General features: G+C 43.4%; 1 long non-coding RNA gene across 3 annotated transcripts; it reads right to left on the bottom strand.

The window, feature by feature from the left end:
• Window positions 1-5,001: 5,001 nt before the first annotated feature.
• On the bottom strand, window positions 5,002-7,988 carry LOC133831186 (uncharacterized). Of its 3 annotated transcripts, none has more exons than XR_009892433.1 (5): window positions 7,569-7,988; window positions 7,264-7,466; window positions 6,515-7,165; window positions 5,884-6,426; window positions 5,002-5,699 (listed from the first exon to the last, which is right to left on the bottom strand). It is a non-coding gene; the product is annotated as an uncharacterized LOC133831186 (long non-coding RNA). The 3 variants fall into 3 exon arrangements; XR_009892432.1 differs by having other exon boundaries at window positions 5,002-6,426; window positions 6,515-6,668; window positions 7,060-7,165; XR_009892431.1 differs by having other exon boundaries at window positions 5,002-6,426.
• Between the last annotated feature and the right edge of the window lie 14,712 nt (window positions 7,989-22,700).

Here is a 22,700-nt window from a genome sequence, read left to right as displayed (position 1 = left end):
GCTCTCCTTCAGCGGGAGGTCGGGCAACCACTGATGCTCTCCCCAGCCCGATGTTGTGGGAGAGGAAGATTTTGTTGACCTTCGCCTGGTCGGTAATCTTTGAGACGATCCTCTCCGCCTCAAAGAACGCGTCAGGAGCTACCTCGAGCTCTTGTTCCACCGCAGGCCCAAAGTTGGGGATCGGGGATTTGGGCATCACCGCTTTTCCTTTGTCTTGCTGGGAGGACGAGCTGCCAGCGGTCTTCTTTGAAGCATTCTTCTTCGGTGCCATCTGGTCGCCTAGCGAACAAAAGAAAAGATTTCAAAAAAGGCGACCCAAGCATGAGGAAAAATCAAATGTTCTTTGCACGAGCTGAGGTAAGCCCAGATCGTGGAGAGTGAGACCATGCGATTCTATGAACACGCGCCTGTGCTCCCAACAGATCCCCGATTACTCGGAATTCGTGTGTCACGAGGGTCAGGTTAAAATGTTTCATTGGAGGGAAAGTTCCAATAGGCATGAAAGGCAAAACCGCATGTGAAACGTGTCCTCTAAGCTACCTGGTTTTGCACCCAATATACCAAAAATCCTGCCCAGAAATTTTCCCCAAAAAAGGCATCCTGTAAACCTCACTCCTAAATGATTTCCTACTGCAAAAATACCCTAACCTAAAAGGCTTTCACCCTTCGCACCCACAAAAACCAGTAAACCCTTGCATGCGGCTACAATAAATATTTACCTAAGCTACAGTGAAAAAATATTCTCAAAGCATGCACAATCAGGAAACTTACAGAGTGTTTGGCTGGAAAGTGGGTGTAGGAGTCGCCTCGGCTGGAGCTTCGTCGGAGTTTTTGTTTCCAAAGCTTCGAGGGAGTCCTTACGCCTGAGATTCTTGAACGCTGAGGGTGGCAGATGGGAAGAAGAGGGTTTTCTTTTTTCTGAGATGAAGAGAGAAGAAAAAGAGAATTTCTGAGAAATTTCAAATGAAAGGGTGGCCCATACGTAGGGTAGCCACCCCTTTTTTATATACGTGAAAGGTCACATAAAGAGGGCCGTTGGATGGCCCTGATGTGGGATCCGAGGCCCTCCACTCGATATACGAAATGACGGTTGGGTATAGGCTAGGCCATTAAATGCGGTTCTCGGAAGACGTACCGTCCCCAACCACGATGCTCCACGTATTAGGCGCCTGCGTAAAGGGTGGAATGTGAAGAGTTCATGGGGAAGCCTAAAATCCCCTACTGTGGCCTTACACGACGTCGTGTACCACGAGTAGGGGCTTGGGGGGCAGATGTATGCCCTGATTTTCCCACGGGCTGATTAGCGAGCTAAGGTACGACCTAATCATGGTTACCAGGAAGACATCCCCAGGACCGGAGCTGCCATCGTAAGGTCCTACCCCCTTAGCTCGGGGTAACCTAAGGGTTCGCCAAGATTGCCTAAGGATTGAGTCTGAACTCGGAGGCTGAAGATCCAGCTCGCAATACGAGCTGGAGTTGGAGGTTGTGGCCCCTTATAAAGTCAACCACGCAAGGTAAATGTGCATATATCAGACATCACGTGTTGGATATATCCCTGACTTCTCGGACACGCAGCAGGAACGTGCATATTCAGACTCCCACGACTGATTTGGGCCGTGCGGCCCATTATCCCCTTACCTGTTGATTTGACCACACTCATGTGTCAGGTTTAGAAATTAATCATAAATGTCACAGAGTTGACATGATAGGTAAGAAGGTCACGGGATGACCTTCTTACTAACTCCCAGGTGCATTCTCCTATAAATATGGAGACCTTGGGAGTTAATAGGGGTTGGATGCTCGATTGTAAGAAATACATTGTAATCAAATACCCAGTATATAGCAATAATACTGACTAGTGAAGTAGAAGGATTTTAACCTTTGAACCACTCAAAAACGCATTTGGTGTCACCATCTCATTTCCAAGATCATTCATCTATTTCGGTTCAACATTAGCACTAATCCATTTCTCTTCTTTTCTTAATTACCTGTTGGCGAAGAACTGCACCAACACATATATAGAGACTACATGTATAGAACGTATAGAATACATGTAAAATAAAAAAAAATGATAACTAACAATTTTATAAAATAAAATAAAAAGATTAGAATACATATATAAAGACTACATGTATAGAACGCATGTACATTAAATTTATCACTTGTTGGAAAAAAATTTCATTAATAAGATAAACTTGAGGAACATGAGATAATTAAAGATAAACTTACTAAATATTCAATAATAAGCTTAAGATAATATACAAACTTTTGTACAATCTGAATATTTATATTTCTCATTCTTCAAAACTTAATACAATATTACATCATTATAGTAAATTAATACAAATAAAATATCTCCAGTTTGATCATCACAAAGATTTCATAAATTTATATAATATGAATTATTAAGGGCATTTACATGACTTGGCATACCAACATATATATATATATGGGCACAAGAAGCTACATAATCACAAAACATAACAATCATAATCATTTTTAAACATCATTGGCAAAAAAAAAAAATTAAAACAAGACAGATAAAAAAATTATATAAATCAAGACACTTCCAAAAAAAGATGCAGATTTTGAACATAGCAAACAAGGCAGATAGATTTCCAATTTAATCTCCAATTTTTTTATAAGAATAAAAAAACTATCAAAATGAATAACTAAGTACCTAAAAAATTACTAACTAAATAGACAAAGATACAAAATTTATACCAGTATAAATAAATGTTCAAAATTTTATTCAGAAACAAAAAACCAGATTTATATACACAAAGTAAAGGTAAAAAACATTTCTGAAAAACAAATAAGTGTTGCAAGTGACAGTTCATAACTCTTTGAGCATAAACAAAACCCCAACACAAATAACAGTTCAAAGACTAAGGACAATTAAAAAAAATGAACCAGAATATAACAATGAAAACATAAATCAGATTACAACAATGACACATAACTGAATAACTCTAAATAAAATCACAGCTAAATAACAGTGAAACAACTCAGACCTGAAACACAGTAATCATCAGAACATAATTTTCTCAAAGCATAACAATGAAAACATAAACCAGATTACAACAATGACACATAACTAAAGAACTCTAAACAAAATCACAACTAAATAACAATGAAACAACTCAGACCCGAAACACACCCGAAACACAGTAATCATCAAAACATAATTTTTTCAAAGCATAACATTCACAAAGCCTCAGAACAACAATAACAAAGCTTCACAACAAAAATAACAAAGCCTCAGAAAAATGAATCATCATTAATCTTTCAGATCAGTGGGGATTTATTAAAAAAAATCATAGATTTATACCTCAAAGCCACCAAGCCAATTTGTCTGAAACTCAAAGCCACCAACAACCAAACTTCCAAAAATTTTACAGCCACCAATTCAACGTAAAAGCCACCAGAAAAATCTCAAAGCCAGGCCAATCCACCCAATTTGAAATAATCAAAGCCTCTAAAGAAACCAAAATCAAGCCTTAAACAAAAAATCAGAGACATTACCAATAGTAATTACAAAGGAATTACACAAATTTGAAAATAAAAAGCTACCCAAAGAGAACTGACCAACAAAGATGGAGGCGGCTCAGAGAACTCAACAATGATGGAGGCAACTCAGATAACTCAACAACAATGGCAGCGGCTCAAAGAAATGAACAACGATGGTGGCAGCTTGGAGATTCGAAGAAAAATGGCAGCAGCTTAGAGCAAGCGTCGATGACCATGGACAGAGGTCCGAAAATGGCAGTCGACCTTGGAGAGTGGTCCGAAAATGGGAGAGGGATGTTGAGAGGGAGTATGAAAATGGAGAAGAGGTCGTGAGTAAGGGAGGCGGCAGATGAGAGATTTGGTGAGAGGGAGTCAAAAATGGAGGAAGGGAGTAAAAATTGGAGGGAGTCAAAAATAGAGAAGAACATCGTGAGTGAGGGAGGCGGCAAATGAGAGAGTGAGGGTTAGATATGTTAGGGTTAGATAGATTTTAGGTTTATATAAAAAATATATTAAATTAAAAATAATATTAATTAAATTTTAATTTATATAATTTTATAATTTATTTTTTAATATATATATATATATATATTAGTGCCACGTGTCATGTAGTGATATGCCCACATGTATTAGTCGGGTGATAAGTCACCATATTCATCACATGTCAGCAGCCACATCACCTTTTTTTTTTAATTATGTAAAAATGGAAGGAACAAATAAGCGGGAATTATTAAAACATTTCCCTCAAAAAATAATCATAAGTAAATCTAATACCTACCAATACTAATAGTAGGTAATAATAAATTTTCTAGCCCCACACGTTTTCTTAAGGAATCCCCTACCAATAGTCGTTACGAAAATATAATTGTAGGTAAAAGAATTCTTTTGCTACCAATAAATATATGTAAGTAAATGCCAAATTTCTTATAGTGGTACCAACCTCCCCAGGGAGGATACACGACAGAACCGAAAGCACACTACTACAAAACGGGCTTTCACGACAGTTTTTAACTGTCGCTATTAAGCAATGATGACAGTCAACTAACTGTCATATTTACCTATGCCGGCGTAGGAGTAGTTATGCCAACAGTTAATAAGTGTCGTCATTGCTGACTACGCCGATAGTTAATAGGTGTCGTCGTTACTAGCAACGTCGACAGTTAATACGTATCACCATTGCTGGCAATACCGACAGTTAATAAATGTCGCCGTTGCAGACAACGCCGACAGTTAATAAGCGTCGTCGTAACATTAAATTTATATATATATAAATAATAATTTTTCGATTTATATTTTTTAAAACTTTTAATTATATTTTTAACAATTGAAGTTTGATATAAATTTAAATAAAAAAACTCACATAATTAATTATTATTATCATACCTTGTTAAAAAAAAAATTATTTATCATAATAAAAATTCATATACATACAAAGTTTATTCATTCAATTGAAATATAAATAATACATCAAATCCCCGCGAGACTAAATAATTCTCAATAAAAAATTATTATAATTCTCAATAAAAATTCATTATTCTCAATGTAAATAATACATCAAATCCTCAATGTACATAATTCTTACAAGCAAGAAAGAAAATAATACCCAACAACTTGAACAATTTCTTGTTGCCTTGGTTCTCTTAAATAATTATCTTGGTTCTCTTAAATATCCAAGTAGAGTTTTAGCCAACAATACAGAATAAACACCATTAAAGTCAAACCAAAACTAAAATAAATAGAGAACTTGAGGTTGCAGAAGAAATAAAACGGATGACTGATCTTTAGTCACAAAAATGATTTATATAAAAGTTGTATTTTTCTTATCAAACAAGATAGATGCTTCAGATTCTAAGTCCATAGTACTTAGCAAGAAAAAAAAAAGATAATATAGTTATAAATAAGAGCACCGAGAACATAAATATAATAGATCATTAATATGAAACACAAGCATACCAAATAACATTTGTTAAAGTAACATAACAAGCATACCAGACAAAGTTGTTAAAGCAACACAACAAGTTGTGAAATAGACTAATCCAAATTTATAAATCTAATTCAAAGTTGTTAAAGCAACACAACAAGTTGTGAATAAGACTAGAGTTGCAAAGTAACTAGACAAGAGTCCATAAATTTCTAGAAAAGGGAGCAGCACAACAGCTGCAAATCAGACATCTCCAAATTTTAAAAACCTGCAAACAAGGCATATGACAGTCCCAGAGCAGTCCAATAAAATCACCAATAAAATCACAGATCAACTCATTATACTAATTAACTCTCAATATACTGTGAACATACACAATTACATTTTAGTTTCCTAACTCACAAATAATTTTAAAACTTAAAATAATTAGAATCTGAGATAGGAATTTATACCATAGCGCTCGGGATAGTGCAACGGGCTCGGGATAGGAATTTATACCATAGTATTCGGGATAGTGCAACACAGGGCATACCGATGGAGACTGATCTGGTGCACCTTGCATACCTGAAAAACCAAATTCAGGTCAAGAACAGGCCCAACAAAAATAGTTCACAATAGAATGTTGAAATTGGAGAACAAAAAATAAAAATGAATAGTATTTCCGTGTAGCAGAGATTGTTCGTGAGAACTTGCAAGGTATTAGCATTGAACTTGTTCTCATCAAACAAGACATGGTAATGTGTGGGGCGGCTGGTTCCTATAAAGGTTTATAAGAAATAACTTTCATTAATATTTCCTGTTAATAGACAAAGACAAGTTTCCGACTGTTGGTTGAAACAAAAGACAAAGCAAAGCATAGACAGAGGCAAGCATGCCCATTATTTTGATTGAAACAAATAACAGTGCAACAAAAACATCTCAAGTCTTCAAACCAGGATAATGTTAATTCTGAAAGAAGAGGAAAATCGCAGACCATTCATCAACACATCCCAAACCTATTCATCATTTACACACCAATCAGAAATAATTTATAAAATCCAACATATCTAAGAATATCAATGTAAGTTCTTAGTTCTTAATTACCCCATCAGTGGTGAGAACCATGAATTGGTCTTTGGGAGTGAGACGATGGTAGGTGACATCAGGGACAACAATGATATATGTGCTCTCCCCTCATCAATGTGCGCCTTTATTTTTCCAACGATAATGATCTGATCTGACTACCTTTTTACTTTTTCTATATACAAGAACCAGATAGATACATACATCATTCACACAAAATAAATATTACCCAATAAGAATTGGATACTTTAATTATGATGAGTGATCATACACCAGAATATACTAGCTTCCTACATACATATATTTAATATATATATAGATTACACTTCTACCGTCCATAGTTAAAAGAAGTATCTGCTAATTTGTGCTGGTGTAGAGAAACAAAATCAAACCACGCCTAAAATATTTGTGATTGTGATGTAGTGCAATTCGTTTTTGCAGTTAAGACTATAGACATTATAAGTAGGTTTGGCAGGCTGGCCATTAGATTAGAGTAAACAAATTTTGCTGATTGAAATTTGTGTATAAAGCTTAATAATTATTTTTGAGAATGTACATTAACTTACCTTAATGTCATCCACCAGTCCATCAAAATCTAACCCCTTAGATTCTGGGTGATAGTAATGCAAAGTCCTCTGAGGAACTTGGGCATCTCTCCAAATGTTATGATGGCTGTAAAATATTGGAATCATATAATCAGAAATAAATCCAAAGATACAAATGTTATTTAAAGTTTTGAGCATCAGTGGTGATTTTTAAATACAACTCACTTGGACCATGTTGGAATTGGTATATAGATTTGGGAATTAGGATGAAAACGTTTCTGGAAGTCTGCAAAAATCCTGCATGCACACACACACACACACACATATATATATATATATATATATATGTATATACATACACACATCTAGTTCTTAGTTCGCAAAACAGCCCTTGAATCCCCCAAATTCGCTATGATGAGATCTTCCCCCTGTTTCAATTTCATCGTCAAAACACACACACACACACACACACACACACATATATATATATACATACACATATCTAGTTTGAAATTTGAAGCTTTGTTTACCTATCTAATGGTGACAACGGCGGTGGTTCCACTACAAGCTTCGGACCTCCATGGATTCCGACTAATACCCTTTCTTTTTCCAACCACTAGTGAGGCCGATCCTTTGGTGGGTTTTGAAGCTTAGACCACGAGGAGTATGGTGGTGATGCTGGTTAGGCTTGGGGAGGCTCGGGGTAGTCAGAATCTTGCCAGAAAGTGCAGGAGGCGGACGGCTTCGGACTGTTGGTTGACAGCCCTGGGCGGTGCGTACCGTGGTGAGCTCGTGGGGGTCAACGTTTCGAGGGCTAGTGGTTCGACTTGGCTGGCACATGTACGGCTCCAGCGATGGGACGACGACCGTTCGGGCCTAGCTGAAGCAACACAGTAGTGAGAGAGAGAGAGAGAGATTCGTGGAAGAGAGGGAAAATAGGGAAAGGGAAAGTTTTAACTTACAGATTTTTCTTTTTATTTAAACTTTTCTTATTTATTTAATTACAAAAAAAATCTGATTTTAATATATAAATTCATTTTTAATTAACTCAAATTTTTTTATTCAAATTAAAAGCATATTGATATTTATTTCCAATAATAATATACTTTCTTTTATTTTGATTCTCATAATTTAAAATATAAATTTTTAATTCTTGATAAATTTTATTTATTAAATTTAAAGATTTCTTATTAATTATTTCTCAATATATAATAATACAATTTAACAAAAGTAAAAATCTTTAAATTCAATCTATTCTCCATTTCTAAATTTTAATGTCACTTATTAATTATTCCAAGAAATAATACATAATTTGAGACATAAATCCATCTATTATCTCATTATATAATTAAATTTAAATTTTAATATAAAAATTATTATAAATACAAAATTTAATAATATGAAAAATTTAGAAAAAAAATAGTTTTAAAAATTTTTAATAAATATATATAATTTTCATAAATATATATTTAAAAAAATTTAGTTTATTTTTAAAATTAAATTATTTATTAATTATATTTTAAGATTTTTTTATTTGAATTTCGGCGACATTTTATAACTGTCGTTATTGGACTTTTATTAATTGTCGGCGTTGAGGTCAATAACGACAATTTTTAACTGTCGGCATTGGTCTTGAATTAACTGTCGGCGTTGGGGTCAATAGCGACACCTTTCAACTGTCGACATTGGTCTCGAATTAACTATCGACATTGGGGTCAATAGTGACACATTTTAACTGCCGGCGTTGGTCTCGAATTAGCTGTCGGTGTGGGGTCAATAGCGACACATTTTAACTGTCGGCATTGGTCTCGAATTAACTGTCGGCGTTTGGGTCAATAGCGACAGTCAAAAGCAACAGTGACAGTTATTAACTGTCGGTGTTGGTCTCTATGCCTACAGTTTTTAACTGTCGGCTTAGAGTCCCGCTAAGCAATTACGACAGTCAACAGAGTTGACTGTCGTGGTTGGGTGTCAGGAAAGCCCAGTTTTGTAGTAGTGGCACAGGCCCCCCTGGGGGACCCCAATTGTGTAGGCACCCAGACCCGAGATGCCTTTCCCCTCCGGAATCGCGCCTCCACAAATAGATGGTCACGTAGCCACCATCTCGGGCGGGCCACACTTGGGGGGACCATCCTAGAATGATCAAAAGCGGTATCTCAGTGAGCTTGACCATGACCAAGAGGTATGCGCCTTGGTCCAAGCTCCGACTCAATGCTCAAAGTTGATAAGTCTCCCCATCACCTTCACGGAAGAAGACGCCCGGAACGTCCACTTCCTACATCATGATCCTCTGGTCATCGATGCCCAAATCGCCAACAAAATGGTGTCCCGAGTGTTGATGGAAGCTCCGTCAATATTTTGTTCAAGCCAACCTTCGTCGCGATTGGCTTGACTGAGGTAGATCTGGCCTAATGCCCAACTCAGATCTATAGGCTCAACGGAGATTCAATACTCCCAATGGGGAAGATCCAGTTGCCCGTGATGTTAGGGAACGAGATCCAAGGCTCGTTCAAATTCTGTACGTTCATAGTGGTGGACTGCTCCACTGCATATAACGTCATCTTTGGTCGGCCTGCACTGGTCGATTTCGGTGCCATCACTTCCATCCGCCACCTCTGTATGAAGTTCCCTTGCGACAACGAAGGGGTAGGAACAGTCTGGGGAGACCAGAAGAGCGCCCGGAAATGTTACCACGTGTTTGCACCACGTGTCTGCCCGACCTATTTATATGGTCCGCAAAGAACCTCTTGTGGAGGGAAATGTTGATCCAGCCCCGCCTCCTCCCCCGGCACGAAGGATGGTCCGGGAGGAGGACGAATTGGATCCGCGGATAGGGGCGAACTACGCGTTGGAGCCCATGGAAGAAATTGAAGAGGTGTGCATCATCGACACCGACTTGACCAAGGTGATCCAAGTCGGGAAGAACCTGAATGCAGAGGTTCGGGCTGCCATCATTGCTCGAGTGAAAAAGAATCAGGACGTCTTGGCCTAGTTTTCATTCGGATATGATCGGGATAGACTGCAACATCATCTGCCACGCCTTGAACATCGACGAGGGCGAGACTCCGATCCGACAGAAACGGAGACCTCTGGGGGCGGAGAGGGCAAAGGCCCTAAAGTTAGAAGTTGAGATGTTATACTCGATCAAATTTATTTGGGAAGCTTTGTATCCCATATGGCTAGCCAATCCGGTGCTGGGGCCCAAGCCAAACGGGACGTGGAGAACTTGCATCGACTTCACGGACCTCAATAAGGTCTGCCCCAAAGATTGTTTCCCTCTACCCCAGATCAACCAAATGGTAGATGCAACATCCGGATACGAGATCTTGAGCTTCATGGATGCCTATTCAGGCTATAACCAGATCTCAATGCATGTAGCAAACCAGGAACACACCAGCTTCCAGACAGACAAGGGGGTGTACTGCTACATCGTCATGCCCTTCGGACTCAAAAACGCCAAAGCCACGCATCAAAGGCTCATCAACAGAATATTCCAAGCCCAGCTGGGAAAGAATATGGAGGTCTATATAGAAGACATGCTAGTCAAGTCCAAAACCTCTGGAGGACACGCCGATGATCTGGCAGAAGCGTTCACCATTATTCAGAAGTATGGGATGAAGCTGAACCCCAAGAAGTGCACCTTCGGTGTGGCATCCGGAAGTTCCTGGGCTTCATAGTAAGCTACCGGGGAATAGAGGCCAACCCGAACAAGATCAAAGCATTGATCGATATGCCCTCACCATGGAAGCACAAAGACGTTCAGAGCTTGATAGGGCAAATAGCCGCCCTAAGCCATTTTGTTTCGAAAGCCACAGACAAATGCATCCCGTTCTTCAACATCCTTCGAGGAAGCCAAAGGTTCAAATGGTCAGCCGAATGCAAAGAGGCTTTCCAGAGACTGAAAGAGCATTTGGCCCTAGCGCCAATCTTAGTAAAGTCGATAGATGGAGAGCCGTTGTACCTCTATTTGGCCGTGACTGAACACGCCATCAGTGCTGCGCTCATACGGGAAGAAGAGAAGGCCCAGCTCCTAATCTATTACGTAAGCAAGAGGTTATTAGGTGCGGAGTCGCGATACCCACTAATCGAAAAATTGACATTTTGCTTACTAATTGCATCTCGGAAGCTTAGGCCTTACTTTCAGGCCCACGCCATAAGAGTACTGACCAACCATCCCTTACGGAAAGTGTTACAAAAACCTGAATCATCGGGGAGACTTCTGAAGTGGGCCATGGAACTGAATCAGTTCGACATTACGTATGTCCTCAGAATATCAATCAAGGGGCAGGCCTTGGCCGACTTCATGATGGAGTGCACCGGGATCACTGAAGACGATGATCCCATCGACCCCACAGCACCCTTATGGAAGATTTTCGTAGACGGGGCCTCGAACGAAAATGGAGCGGGGACCGGGATCATCTTAGTGTCACCACAAGGACACCAGTTGCAAAGTGCCCTGCGTTTCCAGTTCGATGCATCGAACAACGAGGTCGAGCATGAGGCCATGTTGGCCTGATTGCGTTTGGCCTAGGAAGTAGGGGCAGCAAGTCTGGAGGTCTATAGCAACTCCCAATTGGTTGTCAGAAAAATCTCGGGGGAATACAAAACGAAAGGGGAAAATGTGGCTGCTTATGTGGCACGAGCTCGAGACCTGCTTCAGTCTTTTAAGAAGTATTCCATCTGCCAGATCCCCAGGGAACAAAATGTGTTTGCAGACACATTGGCAAAACTAGCCATGGATGCTGAGGCGGAGCTCTTCGGGCTTGTCCCGATCAACCATCTTCCTGAACCAAGAATTCAAGCCCCCACGATCAACGCTATAGACTATTCCACGTCCTGGATGGGACTTATCATCCACTACCTAACAACTAGGGGGTTGCCCGCGGACAGGGTAGCAGCCAGGAAGCTTCAGTACCAGACCCCCAGATACGTCATGATGGAAGGTAAACTCTATCATAGAGGGTTATCCATGCCATACCTCCGATGCGTGTCCGGACTGAAATGAGCACAATCATGCACGAGGTGCACGAAGGTTTCTGTGGAGATCACACAGCCGGACTCAACTTGTCTAAGAAAATCCTAAGGCAAGGATATTTCTGGCCAACAATGAACAAGGATTGTGTCGCTTACGTCCGCAAGTGCGAACAATGCCAAAGGTACGCGAAGATCCCATGAGCCTCTCCAACGGAAATAACCCTGATGACGAGTCCCTGGCCTTTCGCAGTATGGGGTATCAACCTAGTAGGGTTGCTCCCGACCGGGAAGGGTGGTGTGAAGTATGCCACCGTGGCCGTCAATTATTACACCAAGTGGGTCAAGGTAGAACCCATGAACACTATCACCTCAAAAAAGGCCCTGGACGTTGTCATCAACAACATTGTGTGCCGATATGGCCTCCCTCACAAGATCGTGTTTGACAACGGGAAGCAATTTGACAGCGTCCAGTTCACTGACTTCTTTGAAAGGCATGGCATCATCAAAAGCTTCTCCGCGGTCACTAGGCCTCAAGCAAACGAGAAAACAGAGGTCGTGAACAAGATCTTGAAGGGAACATTGAAGAAAAAGCTTCAAGCCTACAAAAGCATGTGGTTGGAAGAGCTGCCCCGCGTACTATCGGCATACCAGACCATCAAAAGAACGTCTACCGGGCACACTTCCTACTCCATGGTATACGGATGCGAAGCAGTCATCCCAGTGGAAACAGTTGTCTTGTCCCACCGACGAGAGACGTATGATCCCGCCTAGAACCACGCCTTACTCCAAGAATCTTTAGACCTCATTGAAGAGATCTAAGAAGAGTCCTAGGTTTAGCTGAAGATGTATCAAGGCAAGATTGGCCGGCATTTTAACTCTAAAGTTAAGGGCTGAAGGTTTGAAACTGACGACTGGTCTTGAGAAGAGTCTTCCCTGCAACCCAAGATCCGGGAGTGGGGGTTATGGGCTCAAACTGGGAAGGACCATACGAAATCCAACATGAAGTGTGTCTGGGAATGTATTGCTTAAGGCGGCTTGAGGAAACAGAGGTCCCAAGGGCCTGGAACGCAGAACACCTCCATAAGTACTATCAATAGTCAGGAGGACATGTTCTTATTTTTAATTTTTCTTTTAAACAATGTACGCCCCAGGGCGGTTTCTTATTAAATGAAAATGATGTGTACAAAACATCACAAAGAAATATTGTAAAGAAATGAAAGTTTGCGTCTATCTTCACAAACAAGTGACCCAAGACTACATTCTTCGCTCACTTGGGGGGGAGGGGGGGTATAACCATTCGTACGAACAAGTCCAGGAACAAAAACAAACAGGATGCAAAGCGCAAATTTTAGTCCTAGTTCGGACCGTACAGACTGGGGGTAGCAGAAACCCGATTCCTAACAAAAGGACGCAAGGCTCAGGCCTAGTCCCGACCCGAACATACATGGTCCGAGGGGTACAAACCCGACAGGATGAAAGGCTTAGGCCTAGTCCCTAACCCGGACATACATGGTCTGGGGGGTGTGGACCCGATAGGACGCAAGGCTCAGACCTAGTCTTAATAGGACACAAGGCTCAGGCCTGGTCCCAACCCGAACATACATGGCCCGGGGGGTACAAACCAAATAGGATAAATGGCTTAGGCCTAGTCCCAACTTGGACATACATGGTCCGGGAGTATAAAAAACCTGAAAATCGGTCGACCAAATGTGGTCCCAAATAACCAAATACCTGTCCACACCTTCCTATAATGGCCCAGAACCATTGGAACGTGAGTCCTAGGTATGAGTTATCTAAAATTAATCTTATAAATGGCCCAGGCCGTGGGAACCTTACCCATAGGTCCAAAATAAGCTAATCAACTAATCTCTGATGGCCCAGGCCGTTGGAACCTGAACACCAGAATTAGGACAAACAAATTTGGTGACAGTTGTTAACTATCTAGTGGCCCAGGCCATTGGAACCGGAACAACAAGATTAAAGCGAGTTAATAAGTTAAAATCTAAAAAGAGATCTCTGATGGTCCAGGCCGTTGGAGCCCGTATTATAAAGTCGGGGTGACTCACTCCGGACCATAAAGACCCGAACATGGGTCCCCAGATGAGATAAACGTTTTCTACAACTTTTTTCCAATGGTCCCGGTCGTTGGAACCAGGACCGAACATTCGACTCATTCATGCAAGGTGGTAAAACACTTAGTAAAATTCTAACGGGTGGAACGGGAAAAACTTGTGCAAAAGATAAAATAGATTCACATAAAAATTGTCTTGGACACATCCGCGTCCATAAAAGTGTTACAAAAAAAAAAAAAGAGAAAGAAAAACAAGTAAAAGATCTGGGCCTAGGCTTCACCGTGCCCTGATGCCTCTAGGTTGGCCCCATCAGTCTCCTCCTCGGCCAAGGGCTCCATGTAAGCTTTCTCCTTAGCCTTGAACTCAGCTCTCTTCGCGGCAGGATCGGGGTAAAGCAGGAGGTTCATGTTCTTGTCCTGGATCCAGTCCATGTAGATAGCCTCGTCGAAGGTGGCCTCCAACAAGGCATCTGCCTACTCTTTCCCTTGGCGGGCCTCCTCGTGCATTTTCACCTCTTGCTGAAGCAGTTTGTCCAGGTCCTGGACCCGAGATTCAAGATAGGTGATCTTTTCCCGATCCTGGCAAGACTAGGCTTCGGCTACCTCCAGGAGGATCTTCGATGATGCTTCAGAGCCCCGAACAAGATGAAGTTCTGCCTCCAGACTATCCACCAACTTCTTGTGGTCAGCTTCCTTCCCGGAAAGAGTCTCTTCAAGTTGCAACCGAGCCCGGGTGGCCTCATCGCGGTACGCTTTGGCTTGAGTAACCTCCTTGGCCAGGGCTTCCCTAGCGGCTTCCCGCTGGTTCATAGCCCCCTCCAATTCCAGCTGGCCCGTCTCCAGCCTCATCACCATCTCTGCCACCAAGTCGACATTCCGATGGGCCAGTAAGGCGTCCTGGAAAAAATCAAAGTTAGAAAACATACAGGTTAAAAATATGAAAAGCAGAGGAAGATATGGAAAGATAACTTACAGCGGTGGCCTGGTGAAGGATAGCCTAGGAGATGAACAAGGTGTCCCGGTTAGCCAAGGCGGCGTACCGTTTCAGTTGAAGGTTAGACATGGTAGTCCCAACCTGCTCCAACAGATCCGCAGCAAGTGGGGCCGTGTCCTGCCCCAGTTTGGGGCGAAATCCATTCTCAGCGGCGAGCCGATCCATGATCGGCTGAGGGGCACTGAAAGCGGTTAGGCACTCAATGAACTCCACCTTGCGCTAGATCTTCAGGGCCTGGTAGACCTCCTCCCTTCTATCCTGGCCATCCTCCCAGGCATGGGATACCATCCTCGATCTCTCCTCCCGGAGGACCATGTCCCCCTCCTTGGGGAGAACCAGATTGATGGAAAGCGTGGGAGCTCCCGGGTGGCGAGCTAGATTTCCCCGGAAGAGTTTTCCTCAGCCAAGGAAGGGTCCTTGGTTTTAGCCCTCTTGGCCCGATTCGCAGACTCATCAGCAGCTGAGTCCGCAGCTCTTTTCTCTGACCCCCGACTTTCCAGAGGCTCTTGCTCCAGGTCAATGACTGGAAAATGAGCAGGCTGAGATGGGGCAGTTTCGGTATGTACCATCGTAAGAGGGATCGCGATTGGAGCCTCCCCGACAGCATCCGCCTCCGGCACCGAGCCCCCAAGGATCAAATCCAACACCTTGTTCTTGGGCACACCTTTGGCGGCTTTCTTCGTCGATGCCCCAGACTTGGCCGCCCAGGCCTCCATGGCCTGCTTCATCTTGACCACAGGATTGGACATGTCGAAATCGTCTGAAATAGACAAACAAAAAGAAAGTCAGCAAAATATACGGGTGAGGATAAGAAGTAATTAAAAAACTAGTCTAAGGTTCTCCGGGACAAACCCTTATCTAGAACTCGGGCTCGACTCAACTCTCCTAAAGCGAAGGAATGGATTCGATCTCCCATGTCGTCCAGGTCCAAGAAGTTACCATATTGAAGGAACCCGGATGAGTACATGAGAGTCTCTGGGTCTACGACGATGGGGGATGAAGGTCCCATTTCTCTAACGACCCCGAAGAGATGGCCTCGATAAACTAGTCTATCCCTAACTAAGTCCCCAAAATGGGGAACATAAGTCAAAAGCAAAGGCGAATTACCTTGCCCCGATATACTAGCCCCGGGAGCCCCCATGTTCGGCTGGGCCTATTCAAATAGGGCATCCAGCTCCTCAGAGGCGGTGGCTAGGGGCCACAATTGTCTGACTGGACGCCAACATCCCAATTGTTCGCAGTTTGGCAGTGTTTACGTAGCTTCCTACATCCAGTTCTTCTGCGCTTAAAGTGGTGTAGAACTTCTTCCGGTCAAGGATTGACTAAGTGAGAGGGGTCTGGGCATATGGTCCTGTCATCCACGGCTGTAAGTTGAAAGCGGATAATAAAAAGAATGAAAAGAACGAACATAACTAAGAAAAAAAATTACTCACCCACTCGCTGGAAGTCTAGCACCAGCGTGGGGTTCTTATCCAAAAGGAACCCAGATGTCATAAACCAATAGTGTCTGACATTCGGAGGGTGTTTCCAGGTGCTGGTGGGAGTAGGATAATTGCCACGAGGCTTCAGTCTGTAGAAGCCATCTCGGGTCTTGTCCTTGGCATTAAGCTACGGCTTCAACTTATAGAAGTACAACACCTCTGCTGGGGTCGGCTCCGGTATCTCCCTCGCCACGCAAAAGATACGCCATCCTGCGAGAAGTCGATAAGCTTGGGGCAGGAGCTGAAAGGGCGTGATCCCCACAAACTTCAGGAACTGTGCAAAATAGTTATGAAGTGGGAGAGTGGCTCCCGCACTGATGTGGCCCATGATCCAGGCCCCAAATTCTTCCACGCTGGTGTGGGCCTTTTCCTCCTTCCTGGCCAGGTGGTTATAAAAGAGTCCGGGAGTTGAGTCCACTCCCAAATGCCTCTCCAGAATGTCCAGCATCCGGTAGTTCTGGAACAAATTCTTCTCCCCGTCCATCTCCCATGTGTTGTCACTGGGGGGTTTGTGTCCTTCCATGATGAAAGGGGTCGATTGGACATACTCTTCCGGATGGAGGGTAACGCCGTGACTCATGAATGATGATCTAGGAACAAAAGAAAAGGAAGCAAATAACCAAGTAGTTAGCACCAAAACCCAAAAATTTGGTTAAGGTACGGGGGCTCTCCTACGAACTTCTTGGAAGAGTCCCCTCTGGATAAGATCCGGGATCACCAAGGATCCCCATAACCCTAACCGGGAACAAATAAGAAGAATTTTGCCAAAGTTTCCCCTAGTCAGCCTATTACCGTTTGTTCAAGGACAACCCAGACTTAGAAGGATACAGGATGACCCAGACAATTTGTTCTACTATTCTAGTACACCCAGAGCCACCCTCAACGGTGGCCCCGGCTCTAACAACCCTATAGCTACAAATGTGATATCACAAAACGATAGGCACGAGAAAACAAAATTAAAAGGTTTGGGAAACTTACTGTAAAGTGCTGATCGTGGAGGGTGACGTGTTTCCAGCGACAGGGACGGCAGAATCACAGTCTTGAACAGGCAGAGGCGATACAGAAGTTCATCCAATGGTCGAGCCGAGGTCACACTTTCAGGCAGGGGCGCAGAAATCAGATGCGTCGGAAAGAGACGACGACAAAGACAGAGTAGTTGACAGAGAATTTTGTCGGCGAGCTCGGACATAAAAAGTTCTCTCTGTGGTTTTGGTTGTTCAGAATGCGTAAAATTTTTAAATAAAAATCTGGGGGTATTTATAAGGACCAAAAGCTTGTTTTTGATCTAACGGTTTGGAACAATCCCCCACATCGGACGGTCCTGGATTATACAAGGGTTTTAATTAGCCCACTCGAGTATCGGATCGCGGGTTCCCCAAGTCGCGATCTGTGCCACCTCGATCCAACGGTCCAAAGGAAAGGAATTTCAAAAAATTTCCCATCCAACAGTCCTCAATAATGCAGGAATATTAAAGGATCTGTTCGTACAAATGGGACGCTTCAGAATTTACGCTGACGTTTGGTTGCCGACACGATAACCAAGAGATTGTATCCAAATTTGTCAGACGTGAGTACCATCGACGCGCCAGTTATAGGGAGACACGTGTGTGTAGCATGATGAAGTTGAAAGATTGAGGATCATCAAAATGGCCTTGAAGTAAACGAACCTGGGCTCTGGTAAACGAACCAGGGTCCTCGTAAATGGATTGGGCCTTTGGGATTTGATCAGGGATGCTAACTCTGATACTTTTTATACAGGTTCCCAGCAATCAATCCCCCACGAAAACGGACCCGTCACCTGAGGAAAGAACCGGGATGTCGAGAATCGATTTGGGAAAGGAAGCAAGCCTTCACTACGCAAGCACAGATACAGGCTTGGGGGGTAAATGTTATCCCCGTTTCCTCCCTCCCTTTGCGGATGCGTACATTTAGTCCATGGGCCACCCTGAAGGGACTTAAGGCCCAGATCGGGCCTTATAGATGGAGAGGGTGTGAGTCCCGATGGCCCAAATATCGGTACAGCCTAAACTTTGTCCTAGAGTGAAAGTCGGGACCGTGAGGTTGGCATGTTTCATCTTCCTGGACCCTTCGCATGGTGTGTCCGGGATGCGATAAGGATATTAATTCCTCCAAGTCTAAAAATGGACCAGGACGACAGTAGACGAACCCGGATCCTGGTAAACTAACCAGGGTCTTGGTAAATGAAGAAGGATGTTAGTAAACGAACCCGGACTAGGCGACTAGGTTGGGTGTGATAAGTTGTCCACGATACTGACATAGCCCCGAGAAACACTGAGTTTTATCCCCATAACTAACCTACAGAAGAGGTTACATACGGAATGTACGTCGTTATTTCAGGACCGTACTGCCATTACTCTGATGAATCTTGTCCTCTGGATCTCCTTAGAAGCCCATGCGAATCGGAATGACGCTGCATACTGTTGTTAGTCTTATAGCGTGGTTACGCTTCGGTCGGCCCAATAGACCCACGAGTCGCAGAAGAACCTAGAGCCAAACTGGTTGAAGAGTTGGAAGAAGTCACGGTCATGAATGAGCCATTGAGAAAGTTGAAATTAGGGAAAAACCTTATGGATGACGTGAAGGAGAAGCTAGTAGAATTCTTGAAAGCCAACCTCGACGTATTCACCTGGAGTCATGAGGACATGGTAGGGATAGACCCAGCGATCATGTGCCACCACCTGAACATCGACCCAAAAGCAAGGCCTGTGAGGCAAAAAAGTAGAGCGCTGGACCTAGAGAGATACGTGGCCCTAAAAGAGGAGGTTGAAAAGTTGAAGGCAAATGGGTTTATCCGAGAGGCATTTTACCCACTATGGGTATCAAACCCAGTGCTAGTCCCGAAGCCCAACGGAAAGTGGAGGACTTGCGTGGACTTTACTAACCTCAATAAGGCCTGCCCTAAGGACAACTTCCTGCTTCTTAGGATATACCAGTTAGTAGACACCACATCGGGGCATGAGCTACTTAGCTTCATGGATGCATATTCTGGGTACAACCAAATACCCATGAACCCGGCTGATGAAGAGCACACTTCGTTCATAACAGACAAGGGGCTGTATTGCTACAAAGTGATGCCTTTTGGCTTAAAAAATACAGGTGCTACTTATCAAAGGCTGGTGACCAAAATGTTTGCAAATCAAATAGGAAGGAACATGGAAGTATACGTGGACGATATGCTGGTAAAGACAAAGAAGGCGGGAGAGCTCACCAACGATCTCATGGAAATGTTCGACACCCTTCGAAAGTTTAGAATGAAGCTAAACCCGTTCAAGTGCACCTTCAGAGTTTCGTCAGGAAAGTTCCTGGGTTTTATGGTGAATTCCCGAGGTATCGAGGCTAACCCTGAAAAAATCAAGGCATTGCGAGAAATGAGCCCACCACGAAGAAAGAAGGAGGTGCAGTGCTTAATAGGGAGAGTAGCAGCCCTCAATAGGTTCATCTCCAGGTCTACTGACAAATGCCTCCCTTTCTTCAGCATCCTAAAAGGGAACAAAAAGTTCGCTTGGGATGATGAATGCCAGGATGTCTTCACCAAGATAAAGGAACAACTTGGAAAACCACCCCTTTTGGCCAAGCCAATAAAAGGGGAGAAGTTGTATTTGTATCTAGCTGTATCAGAACATGCTATAAGCGCCGCCTTGGTCAAAGGAGAAAAGAAGCACCAGTAGCCCGTGTACTATGTGAGCAAATGGTTGGTAGACGCAGAAGCATGGTACCCAGAAATAGAGAAGTTAGCAAATGCCTTGATAGTGGCTTCTCAAAAGTTAAGGCCCTATTTTCATGCTCATGTTATCGAGGTGCTCCCAAACACCCCTCTGCGTCAAGTCTTGCACAAATCGGAGATTTCAGGAAGGTTGTTAAACTGGTCGATTGAATTGAGTCAATTCGACATCACTTACACCCCAAGGACCTCAATCAACGGGCAGGTACTTCTAGACTTCATAGTCGAGTTTGCACACCAACCCCATGAAGAGGGAGAAATAGAAGAGAATGAACCGGCGCATGAAGAGGGAAAACACCCTGAAGAATGGAGCCTCCATGTAGATGGGGCATCTAATGAAGGAGGAACCGGCGCTGGCATAGTAATGATGGGACCTGAGGGGCACAAGATGTATTGTGCCTTGAGATTTGGATTCGAAGCTTCCAACAATGAGGCAGAATACGAGGTGCTGTTGGCCAGCCTGTGACTAGCTAGGGAGTTATAGGTAACCCATTTACATGTCTTTAGTGACTCACAGCTGGTAGTGTTTCAGGTGATGGGTGAATACCAAGCTAGAGGTAAAAAATGGTCGCATATCTCGCCAAGGTGAAGGGGTATTTGGGTCAGTTCGAAAAATACACCATAGAACAGATCCCAAGGGAGCAGAACACAAACGCTGATGCACTCGCGAAACTCGCCTCCACACGAGACGAAGACACGCTTGAGAGTCCGTCCCGGTTGAATACCTCCCCAAGCCAAGCATAGCAGAAGAAAGGATCAACATGATCAATAGCACTGAGGAGTCATGGTTTGCACCCATCGTGAGGTACTTAAATGACAGGACCTTGCCTTTGGACAAAAAAGATTCCCGTAAACTGACTTACAAAGCCACTCAGTACACCCTAGTAGATGGAGCCTTATATAAGAGAGGCTTCTCTACACCGCTCCTACGGTGCGTAGAAAAGGGAGAGGCTTTAAATTTTTTACAAGAGATACTCGAAGGAGAATGTGGAAATCATGCTGGGGGGCAGTCCACGGCAAAAAAGGCCATCCGCCAGGGGTATTATTGGCCTACCATGGAGAAGGACGCAAGTGACTTCGCGAGAAGGTGTGACAAGTGCCAGAGACATGCAAATTACCCCTGATAGTCACCAAATGAGCTGGTGAACATGACCAATCCGTGGCCCTTCGCTGTGTGGGGAATTGACTTGATTGGAGCGTTGTCAACAGGAAGAGGAGGAGCTAAATACGCTATGGTAGCAGTCAATTATTTCACTAAGTGGGTGGAAGCAGAGCCTTTAGTCAACATAACGGCTAAGAAAATTACCACCTTTGTCAACAAGTATATTGTCTGCAGATTTGGAGTACCCTACAAGATTATCTCCGACAATGAAACGCAGTTTGAAGGAGGAATATTTGAGGAATACTGCAAGGAAAAAGGAATCAAGAGGAGTTTCTCTGCAGTAGTACACCCACAAGCCAATGGACAAGTAGAGGTCATCAACAAGATCCTAAAAAGGAACTTGAAAACAAAGTTGGAAAAGTTGAAAGGGGCCTGGGTCGAGGAATTCCCCAATGTACTCTGGGCGTACAGGACCACCCCTCGTTCGACCAGTGGGGAGACACCTTTCGACTTGGCCTACGACTGCGAGGCTGTCCTTCTAATAGAAATGAAGATTAACTCCATCTGCACGCAAGCATATGATGACCAGGCTAATATCACAGCATTGGTCGGGAATTTGGACCTGTTGGAAGCCAAGAGAGAAAGGGCACAACTAAGGTTAGCCACATATCAGCAACGAGCAGCGAGGTACTACAACTCAAGGGTGCGAGAGAGAATGTTCAGGGTAGGAGACTTGGTACTGAGAAAAGTACTCCCCAACACGCGAGACCCGGGGGCGGGGATACTAGGGGCGAACTGGGAAGGACCCTACCAAGTCGCTCAATGCATACCACCAAACACCTATAAACTGGCCCACATGGATAACACCGTCATACCTCGAGCATGGAATGCGGAACACCTCAAGAAATACTACCAGTGAGACTTCTGCACCCGATGCAAAGAAGACCTATGTTTAGTTTGTTCCTTGTTATGTTAACTTAGTAGATAGGAATCAAAGAGGCTACCCAGGTAACCTCCCAATTAGATGTAACCCTTTCATATATGTCATTCTAAATCGCCTGCTATGAATGAAACTGTTCAAAACTTCACATGTTATTTTCTTCTCTATAGCATCCACCAAAGTGCCTGCTGGAATAAATTCCGCCAAGCACTTGGGGGGGTAGGACAGGAGGCAAAATATATAGCAAAGAAGAGGATCCTAAAAGGACCCTTATATCAGGAGGATCCTAAAAGACCCCTTATATCAAAAGGATCCTAAAAGAACCCCTGATATCAAAAGGATCCTAAAAGGACCCCTT

The sequence above is a fragment of the Humulus lupulus genome, chromosome 4 (assembly GCF_963169125.1).
Source record: "Humulus lupulus chromosome 4, drHumLupu1.1, whole genome shotgun sequence".
NCBI classification, from domain to species: Eukaryota; Viridiplantae; Streptophyta; class Magnoliopsida; order Rosales; family Cannabaceae; genus Humulus; species Humulus lupulus.
The sequence above is the reverse complement of the archived record's forward strand: the minus strand, read 5'-3'. Positions and strand labels throughout refer to the sequence as shown.